This window comes from Salmo trutta, chromosome 37 (assembly GCF_901001165.1).
Source record: "Salmo trutta chromosome 37, fSalTru1.1, whole genome shotgun sequence".
Lineage (NCBI taxonomy): Eukaryota > Metazoa > Chordata > Actinopteri > Salmoniformes > Salmonidae > Salmo > Salmo trutta.
Genome location: NC_042993.1, coordinates 18,616,380 through 18,625,420, shown reverse-complemented (window position 1 = coordinate 18,625,420; position 9,041 = coordinate 18,616,380). Strand labels below are relative to the sequence as shown.

Sequence of the window (9,041 nt, the reverse complement as noted above, 5' to 3'; positions counted from 1 at the left end):
AACTAGGCAAGTCAGTTAAGAACATATTCTTATTTACAATGACGGCCTACCAAAAGGCAAAAGGCCTCGTGCGGGGATGGGGGCTGGGATTAAAAATAAATTAAATAAAAATATAGGACAAAACACACATCACGACAAGAGAGACAACACTACATAAAGAGAGACCTAGTCAACAAAATAGCAAGGCAGCAACACATTACAACACAGCATGGTAGCAACACAACATGGCAGAAGCACAACATGGTAGCAGCACAAAGCAGGGTACAAACATTATTGGGCACAGACAACAGCACAAAAGGCAAGAAGGTAGAGACGACAATACATCACGCAAAGCAACAGAAACTGTCAGAAAGAGTGTCCATGATTGGGGTGGCTTTACAATTTTATTTTGTAAAGCTGTTTCTTGGATCAAACAACACAACAGCATTTTCAGTCACCTTCTTGTCTGAAGGTCAAGTGGATAAACAGGTTAATGTCAAGCCCTGCATGTTTTTTTCAAAAGTCTAATGGAATCTAGGCCTACATTGAACACCACACATTGGCTTATACTGTAGGCTGAATGGTAGAACAGCTATTTCCTTGTTAAAATGTTATGGGATGCATTTTCTACATTGTTTTTGATGGTAGACCACTCTGGTAGGCCTACATTATGACCAAATAGCCACAGTAGCCTACATGACCACTGTTAAAACTGAAACTTAAAGCAGGTACAGCCTCAGTGTTCACAGTAAACCGGCCCTGGAAGTTGCAGAGAATGTTCACAACATTTAAGTTTGCGCTCAGCAGACCTGAAATTTGCTCAGTTTGAGGGAACATTGATTATGATATGAAGTGTATTTCAGAAGAACATTATATTTTTTGGCCTACTGTAGACATATGTTATCTGGCTATGCTCCATGCCATAGGCTGTAGGCTTGTTCATTTAGCTGACAATATATGCTTAAGTCCAATTATTTTATTTGATCAGATTTTATAGAAAGAATATAATTACATTTAGCTGAATAAAATAGAAAGGATAATTTCCCCATTAGCCTACAGAGTGAGTGCCCAAATGAAGTGGCTATGTTGAGCGTAAAATTATACTTTTAAACAGGTCCTATATGATAGATTTAGAGTTACTTGGCAACTTTAGTTGTGAATGATACAAACCTTAGAATGTCTTAGAAATCAAAACATATATGGGCTGCATGGTGCAACATAAGCTATTGATGATTTGAGAAAGTAGCAACAAAAACAACTTGCACTCTGTTCCTTGCCTCAGGTTGCACAGCTGTTCTTTCTTGACGTGATCATATTGGGCGGAATGCAAATTTCAGTGGGTCTAGGGTTTCTGGGATAATGGTGTTGATGTGAGCCATGACCAGCCTTTCAAAGCACTTCATGGCTACAGACATGAGAGCTATGGGTCGGTAGTCATTTAGGCAGGTTACCTTAGTGTTCTTGGGCACAGGGACTATGGTGGTCTGCTTGAAACATGTTGGTATTACAGACTCAGTCAGGGAGAAGTTGAAAATGTCAGTGAAGACACTTGCCAGTTGGTCAGCGCATGCTTAGAGTACACGTCCTAGTAATCCGTCTGGCACTGCGGCTTTGTGAATGTTGACCTGTTTAAAGGTCTTACTCACATCGGCTGCAGAGAGCGTGATCACACAGTCGTCCGGAACAGCTGATGCTTTCATGCATATTTCAGTGTTACTTGCCTCAAGGCGAGCATAAAAGTAATTTGGCTCGTCTGGTAGGCTCGTGTCACTGGGAAGCACTCAACTGTGTTCCCTTTGTAGTCTGTAATAGTTTTCAAGCCCTGCTACATCCGACAAGCATCGGAGCCAGTGTAGTACGATTCGATCTTACTCCTGTATTGACGCTTTGCCTTTTTGATGGTTCGTCGGCGGGCATAGTGGGATTTTTTTATAAGCTTCCAGGTTAGAGTCCTCTCCTAGAAAGCGGCAGCTCTACCCATTAGCTCAGTGCGTATGTTGCCTGTAATCCATGGCTTCTGGTTGGGGTATGTACGTACAGTCACTATGGGGATGATGTCATCAATGCACTTATTGATGAAGCCAGTGATTGATGTGGTGTACTCCTCAATGCCATCGGAAGAATCCTGGAACATATTCCTGTCTGTGTTAGCAAAACAGTCCTGTAGCTTAGAATCTGCTTCATCTGACCACTTTTTTATTGACTGAGTCACTGGTGCTTCCTGCTTTAATTATTTCTTGTAAGCAGGAACTTTTGTGTTGTCACTTTTCAATGGTTCATTAGAGATAGCGCGTCATTGCTAATACAAAGCTCTTAATTATTAAAGATGTAGTTTAAGTATAACTCTGACTGGTATGTGAAGTTTAACTCTCCTCATTTGGTAATGCAGAAATTAGCCACCACAAGACGCTCGGTGTGTGGGTGCAATAATTGAATAACATAGATTTCTACATTTATTTTTGCGACGCGAGTGGTGTGGTCAGCCTGTTAAAATACCTTGTTTTTGTACAGACATCACCCTTACCTGAACAGCACCCTCACCAGAGAAGTAGAAATCTAAAAGGAGAGAAACTGGGAATTGCAGTTGAGTGCAGGTAACATAGCTAAGTAAATGGAAGAATACTCTTATTGCAATGTGGATGGCTCTTAAAACAGCATTTGGTTGTGCAAAGTGTAGTTTTTATTGACCGAGTCACTGGTGCTTCCTGCTTTAATTATTTCTTGTAAGCAAGAATCAGGAGGATAGAATTATAGTCAGATTTTCATAATGGAGGGCGTCCCCGGTCACTAGGAGCGCCGCCTCTGGATGAGCGTTTCCTGTTTGCTTATGGCGGTAAACAGCTCATTGAGTGTTGTCTTAGTGCCAGCATCGGTCTGTAGTGGTAAATTGACAGCTACAAAAAATACAGATGAAAACTCTCTAGGTAGATAGTGTGGTCTACAGCTTATCAGGAGATACTCTACCTCAGGCGAGCAAAACCTCGAGACTTCCTTAGATGATCCTTAGATGCACCAGCTGTTGTTTACAAATATACATAGACCGCCACCCCTTGTCTTACCAGATGCTGCTGTTCTATCCTGCCGATACAGTGTAGATCTTTGACATTATGGGGTATTGTGTGTAGGCCAGTGAGAGAAAACATAAATGTAATTAATTTTAAATTCAGGCTGTAACTCAACAAAATAGGGAAAAAGGAAAGGGTTTTGAATACTTTCTGAAGGCAGTGTATATAAACTATGTGGACACCCCTTCAAATTAGTGGATTCGGCTATTTCAGCCACACCCGTTGCTGACAGGCGTATAAAATCAGCACACAGCCATGCAATCTCCTTAGACAAACATTGATGGTAGAATGGCCTTAATGAAGAGCTCAGTGACTTTCAAAGTGGGACCGTCATAGGATGCCATCTTTCCAAGAAGTCAGTTCATCAAATTTCTGCCCAGCTAGAGCTGCCCCGGTCAACTGTAAGCGCTGTTATTGTGAAGTGGAAATGTCTAGGAGTAACAATGGCACAGCCGTGACGTGGTAGGCCACACAAGCTTACAGAACGGGACGGCTGAATGTTGAAGTGCGTAGTGCGTAAAAATCATCTATCCTCAGTTGCATCACTCACAGAATTTCAAACTGCTTCTGGAAGCAACATCAGCACAAGAACTGTTCGTCGGAAGATTTATGAAATGGGTTTCCATGGCCAAGCAGCCGCACACCAGCCTTACATCACCACTCTCAATGCCAAGAATCGGCTGGAGTGGTGTAAAGCTCGCCGCCGTTGGACTCTGGAGCAGTGGAAACACATTCTCTGGAGTGATGAATCCCACTTCACCATCTGGCAGTCCGACAGACGAATCTGGGTATGGTGGATGCCAGGAGAACGCTACCTGCCCTAATGCATAGTGCCAACTGTAAAGTTTGGTGGAGGAGGAATAATGGTCTGGGGCTGTTTTTCACGGTTCGGGATAGGCACCTTTGTTCCAGTGAAGGGAAATCTGAAAGCTGGAATCTTGACATTCCAACTTTGTGGCCCTTTCCTGTTTCAGCATGATAATGCCCCTTTGCACAAAGCAAGCTCCATACAGAAATGGTTTGTCAATATCGGTGTGGAAGACCTTGACTGGCCTGCACAGAGCCCTGATCTGAACCCCATTGAACACCTTTGGGGGGAGTTGGAACACTGACAGCGAGCCAGGCCTAATCGGCCAACATCAGTGCCCGACCTCGCTAATGCTCTTGTGGCTGAATGGAAGCAAGTCCCCGCAACAATGTTCCATCGTAGTGGAAAGCCTGCCCAGACCTGCATATACATCATCAACATATTGATACACACATACAGTATATTCACATGTAGTCCTTCAAACATAAAGAAATATATTGAAATACATTTACAACACAGTAAAAATACATCATCAGATCTATTTTACCATGTACCTGTGCTCCATGGAGTAGGAGGCTGCTGCTGGGCCGTCGAACACCACCCCGTACCCCGCCTGCAGCAGACACAGGCCCAGAGAGCGCCCCAGGTCCCCAACACCCTCTCACACTTAGGTGGGGCAGGCACAGCCTCACTCATCGGAGACACACTCACTCTTAAATTTTACATTTTAGTCATTTAGCAGACACTCTCATCCAGCGCGACTTACAGTAGCGAATGCATACATTTCATACATTTTTCTCCCGTACTGGTCCCCCATGGGAATCGAACCCACAACCCTGGTGTTGCAAACACCATGCTCTACCAGCTGAGCCACACGGGACCACCTCTTCTCCTCACTCCTCTCCTGACCCGTCATGCCTGAACAGAGACAGGCAAAGATCTCCTCAAGTCGTAGACTGAATCAACAGAAAGTGTCAGAAAGACCAAAGAGTTTAAAATACCTTCCTGAAGTTGCAATCACAGAAAAAGTACATTCACATAAATGGAGCTGTCAATAAATGCTAGGACAGCTTGCTGTAGTTCAAATCCTGCAATGAACTGGTTTCTGCAGTACATGTCCCAAAACAATAGTCTTCAGAGTTGGAGCAGCTCCTCTGAGTTATCCAGATGAAAGTCTGACTGAGACACTACTGACTGAGTCTCTATTTGATTTGTGTCTGGGCATGCTCCTGGTGTGAGGAGGGAAGGGAGTAGTCTCACTGCCAAGCTGGAAACTCAGTATGAAGAGGATGGTTTTTGCTTGTGCATTTGCGTGTGTGTGTGCTTGTAACTGCCTTGTAAGCTTGTAACTTCAAAAAGCATAGAATGTGAAATACCAGAAGAACTGTGTCACATCACCATGAACAGTATCTTGAAACACTGGTTTCATGAAATCAAGAAAAATCTAAATGCTTGAGGTGGGGTCAGAGTACAGTAGAATTAATGAACCCAAGCTTTAGACTGGGCTTAGTTTACAGTAAACCAGTAGCGGTGCATGGGTAAAATCACTGGGGAAGCTAAGCCAGTAAAGAAATTGCCATTTTACAACCTGTGTGTTGTGATAATTGCGTTTTGCTCTACAACCGGTTAGTTCATATGCCTTGGGACCTTGATATATAGGCCTAAGTCCGAGACAATATGAAGACACAGTGGCAGAATAAATTCAACCAGGCTTTTTTTAATCACAAAACCGAAGAACAACCTCTGTCCGGTGAAGTCCACAAAACATATTGCATGTAACAAACAGTTAGTTCATATGCCTTGGGACCTTGATATATAGGCCTAAGTCCTACAGTATGGTCAAGCAAGTTAATGTTTCCGACATTTTTGGACTACTAAACAATCATTGATTTAGAACCACGGAGAGTTACCGGAAGTCGCAAAGAAAACAGGAGCTGCCTCCGCTATTCCAGCACCATTTCTTTACCCCTTTTTCATGGTATCCAATTGGTAGTAGTTACTGTCTTGTCTCATCGCTGCAACTCCCGTACAGACTCAGGAAAGGCATGCTATCTCCGAAACACAACCCAACCAAGCTGCACTGCTTCTTGACACAACACACATCCAACCCGAAAGCCAGCCACACCAATGTGTCAGAGGAAACACCGTACACCTAGCAATCTGGTCAGCGTGCACTGTGCCCAGCCCGCCACAGGAGTCACTAGTGCATGATGAGACAAGGATATCCCTGCCAGCCAAACCCTCCCTAACCCAGATGACGCTGGGCCAATTGTGCGTCGCCCCATGAACCTCCCGGTCGCGGCTGGTTACGGCAGAGCCTGGGCTCGAACCCAGAATCAGCTAGCACAGCTAGCACTGCGATGCAGTGCCTTAGACCACTGCGCCACCCGGGAGGCCCCCAACTTCATCATCAAATCACCCATGCTTCGTCTAAAACAGTGACAACTAAAAGATAACAAAAACAACTTAGTCCAATCAATACAAGCTAAATATGATGCGGCTGTCAATGGTTCTGATTTGTGTGTGTGTGTGTGTGTGTGTGTATGTGTGTGTATAGTGCATGACTGAATGCTGATCTACAAAATTAGATATCAGTGCATATCTTCAGGACGGTATTAAGTTGTAACGACACCAGCACTGGCTTACATCCTGCTTTTGCATTAATGTTTAATTTCACACCGAAGAGCAGCTCTGACATCCGTAACAAGGTTATATTTATCCTAGCATGATAGAACCACGGACAGCTAAATCACGCAACCGACACAGTACGTACTGTAAGCTCACCGTTTATTTACATTGTCAGTTTCTTATGGTATATTGTCAGCTGAAAGACATATCGTGATATGGCCTTTTCAATTTACACAATTATAGAAAGTTACCAGATAGCATAATAGACACTTGATTATTATTTGTTTGAGTGATAATGGTTACAGTCTGATTGCCTGTTCTGCCTTTAGTCTGGAAGTCCATACCCTTCCAGTTGAGCATGTCAAGTTCATCTGGTCAAGTACATCTCGTTGGTGCTCCTCTGGATCTCAGGGAGACAAATGTGGACGTCTGTCAGCAGGCCAACAAATGACTAATGCTGGTTGAAACGCCTGCTGAACAAATCCTGAAACAACAACATGTTGTGTTCTGTAATGGAATGCTTTCTTGTTCTTTTCAATGTTGGATGCTTTATTTTTCATTCGACTTGGAAAATAAACAGGTGCAAATTATGCACTCTAGCAAAAGTTTAAAACTTCAACTGTAAATATATAAAAAATCTAATGTATGTCAAGTTCCATTACCGTATTACCGTATGTATTTTTAAATGTAAGGTTGTCTAACTATACAAATAATTTTTGAGATCAACTGACACTAACCAAAGAGTTTATGAAATTGAACAACTCCTGTTTAATTTACAGTGAGTAAACACAAAACCGCTAAACATGTGTAACAGCCCTCTGAAAGAGTAGACCAAGGTGCAGCGTGGTTAGCACTCATCATAATATTTTAATGGAACACTTTAAAAAAAAACAAGAACCCGAACGACAGCCAAAACAGTTATGTCAGGTAACAACACTAAACAGAAATTAACCACCCACAAAACCCAAAGGAAAACAGGCTACCTAAGTATGGCTCCCAATCAGCGACAACGAAGTACAGCTGTCCCTGATTGAGAGCCATACCAGGCCAAAACAAAGAAATACAAAACATAGAAAAAAGGACATAGAATATAACCCCAAAACACACAGAAAAACACCCCCTGCCACGCCCTGACCAAACTACAATAACAAATAACCCCTTTTACTGGTCAGGACGTTACATGTCAAAACAGAATAAGTTTTACTTTCTACTATTTACTGTCATATTTCATTATAGTAATCACAGTGACTATTTTACCTTGAGTTACAGGACAGCATGTTGTAATCACCACAAGGATAAATTCCTACTAATACTTGTGGTAAGAATAAAAAACAATCAATTAACTTTTTTAATGCATATGAAAATCATCTGCCCTGTATGCTAATAAGCAGACCATTTTATTTAGATTCAAGGTGATATTATTAGCACTGCAACAGGTTTAACATGCATGTATTTTACAAATGTATTTACCTTGTGGGTTGTCAAAGTGCCTTGGTGTGTGTGAGGGAGAGAGCTGAATACTTATCTTCTACTTGTTTCCTCATTCATTTCTATCATCAGCAGTTATGACACAAAAAGGAAACAGGTATATTATCCAAACATGACAGGCATTATTGACCTAAACAGGTATTATTATTCACCAGTTCCCTTACTTATAGAAATATTGACTCAGTCACACAAGAGGAAACATCAGCATAATAGACAACTTAAACTTGAATAGATCTTACATTTTTTGGAGTTCGTCAAGAAATGATTCCTAAACCGGGAATTTTACATCAGGGTTTTCATTAATACTGTAGATATGTATTGAAGAACATAACAATATAAACATTTATATGATCCAGGTGAACTATAGCAGTCACAATATAAAATTGAAAAACTTGCAGCCCTAAGTACTTTACAAGCACTAACTGCCCTGATCTGTTTCACCTGTTCCTGTGATTGTCTCCACCCCCTCCAGGTGTCGCTTATTTTCCCCAGTGTATTTATCCCTGTGTTTCCCGTCTCTCTGTGCCAGTTCATCTTGTATGTTTAGTCAAGTCAACCAGTGTGTTTTTTCCGTACGCCTTTTGCTATTGTCCTTTTTCTAGTCCTCCCGGTTTTGACCATTGCCTGTTTCTGTACCTGCCTGCCTGACCATTCTGCCTGCCTTGACGAGCCAGCCTGTCTGCCACTCTGTACCTCCTGGACTGTTTCCTGTTTCCGGTCAGAACTTGCAGACTTGTTTACGCTGTTGTGCGTTTTTGTTGCCGTTTTTACTTTGCTACCTGACAGTTTTTACTTTTTCATTACCGTATATTTTTACTTTTTCCCTCACTCAACTTTTTTTTTTTTTCATTCAACTCTCCTACCCCGGAGGTTTTATCTGGACATGGTTCGTCAGGACTTCAAACAGCCGAAGCTAAGTAACATTAACATGATGCCTTCTAATTGCAGTCGTTGTACTCATAATATACAGGAGAACGATCGCCTTACGGCAAGGATAGCTGTGCTGCAAGCCCAGCTTCAGACGCAATCGTTAGGCAAGGGTCATTTCAGTGTAGGAAAGGATGAAACAGCGT

At 42.3% G+C, this 9,041-nt stretch overlaps 1 long non-coding RNA gene across 1 annotated transcript; it reads right to left on the bottom strand.

The window, feature by feature from the left end:
* Positions 1–6,891: 6,891 nt before the first annotated feature.
* On the bottom strand, positions 6,892–8,365 carry LOC115176585 (uncharacterized). The gene is made up of 4 exons (XR_003872247.1): positions 8,208–8,365; positions 7,951–8,030; positions 7,738–7,792; positions 6,892–6,964 (listed from the first exon to the last, which is right to left on the bottom strand). It is a non-coding gene; the product is annotated as an uncharacterized LOC115176585 (long non-coding RNA).
* Positions 8,366–9,041: the final 676 nt, after the last annotated feature.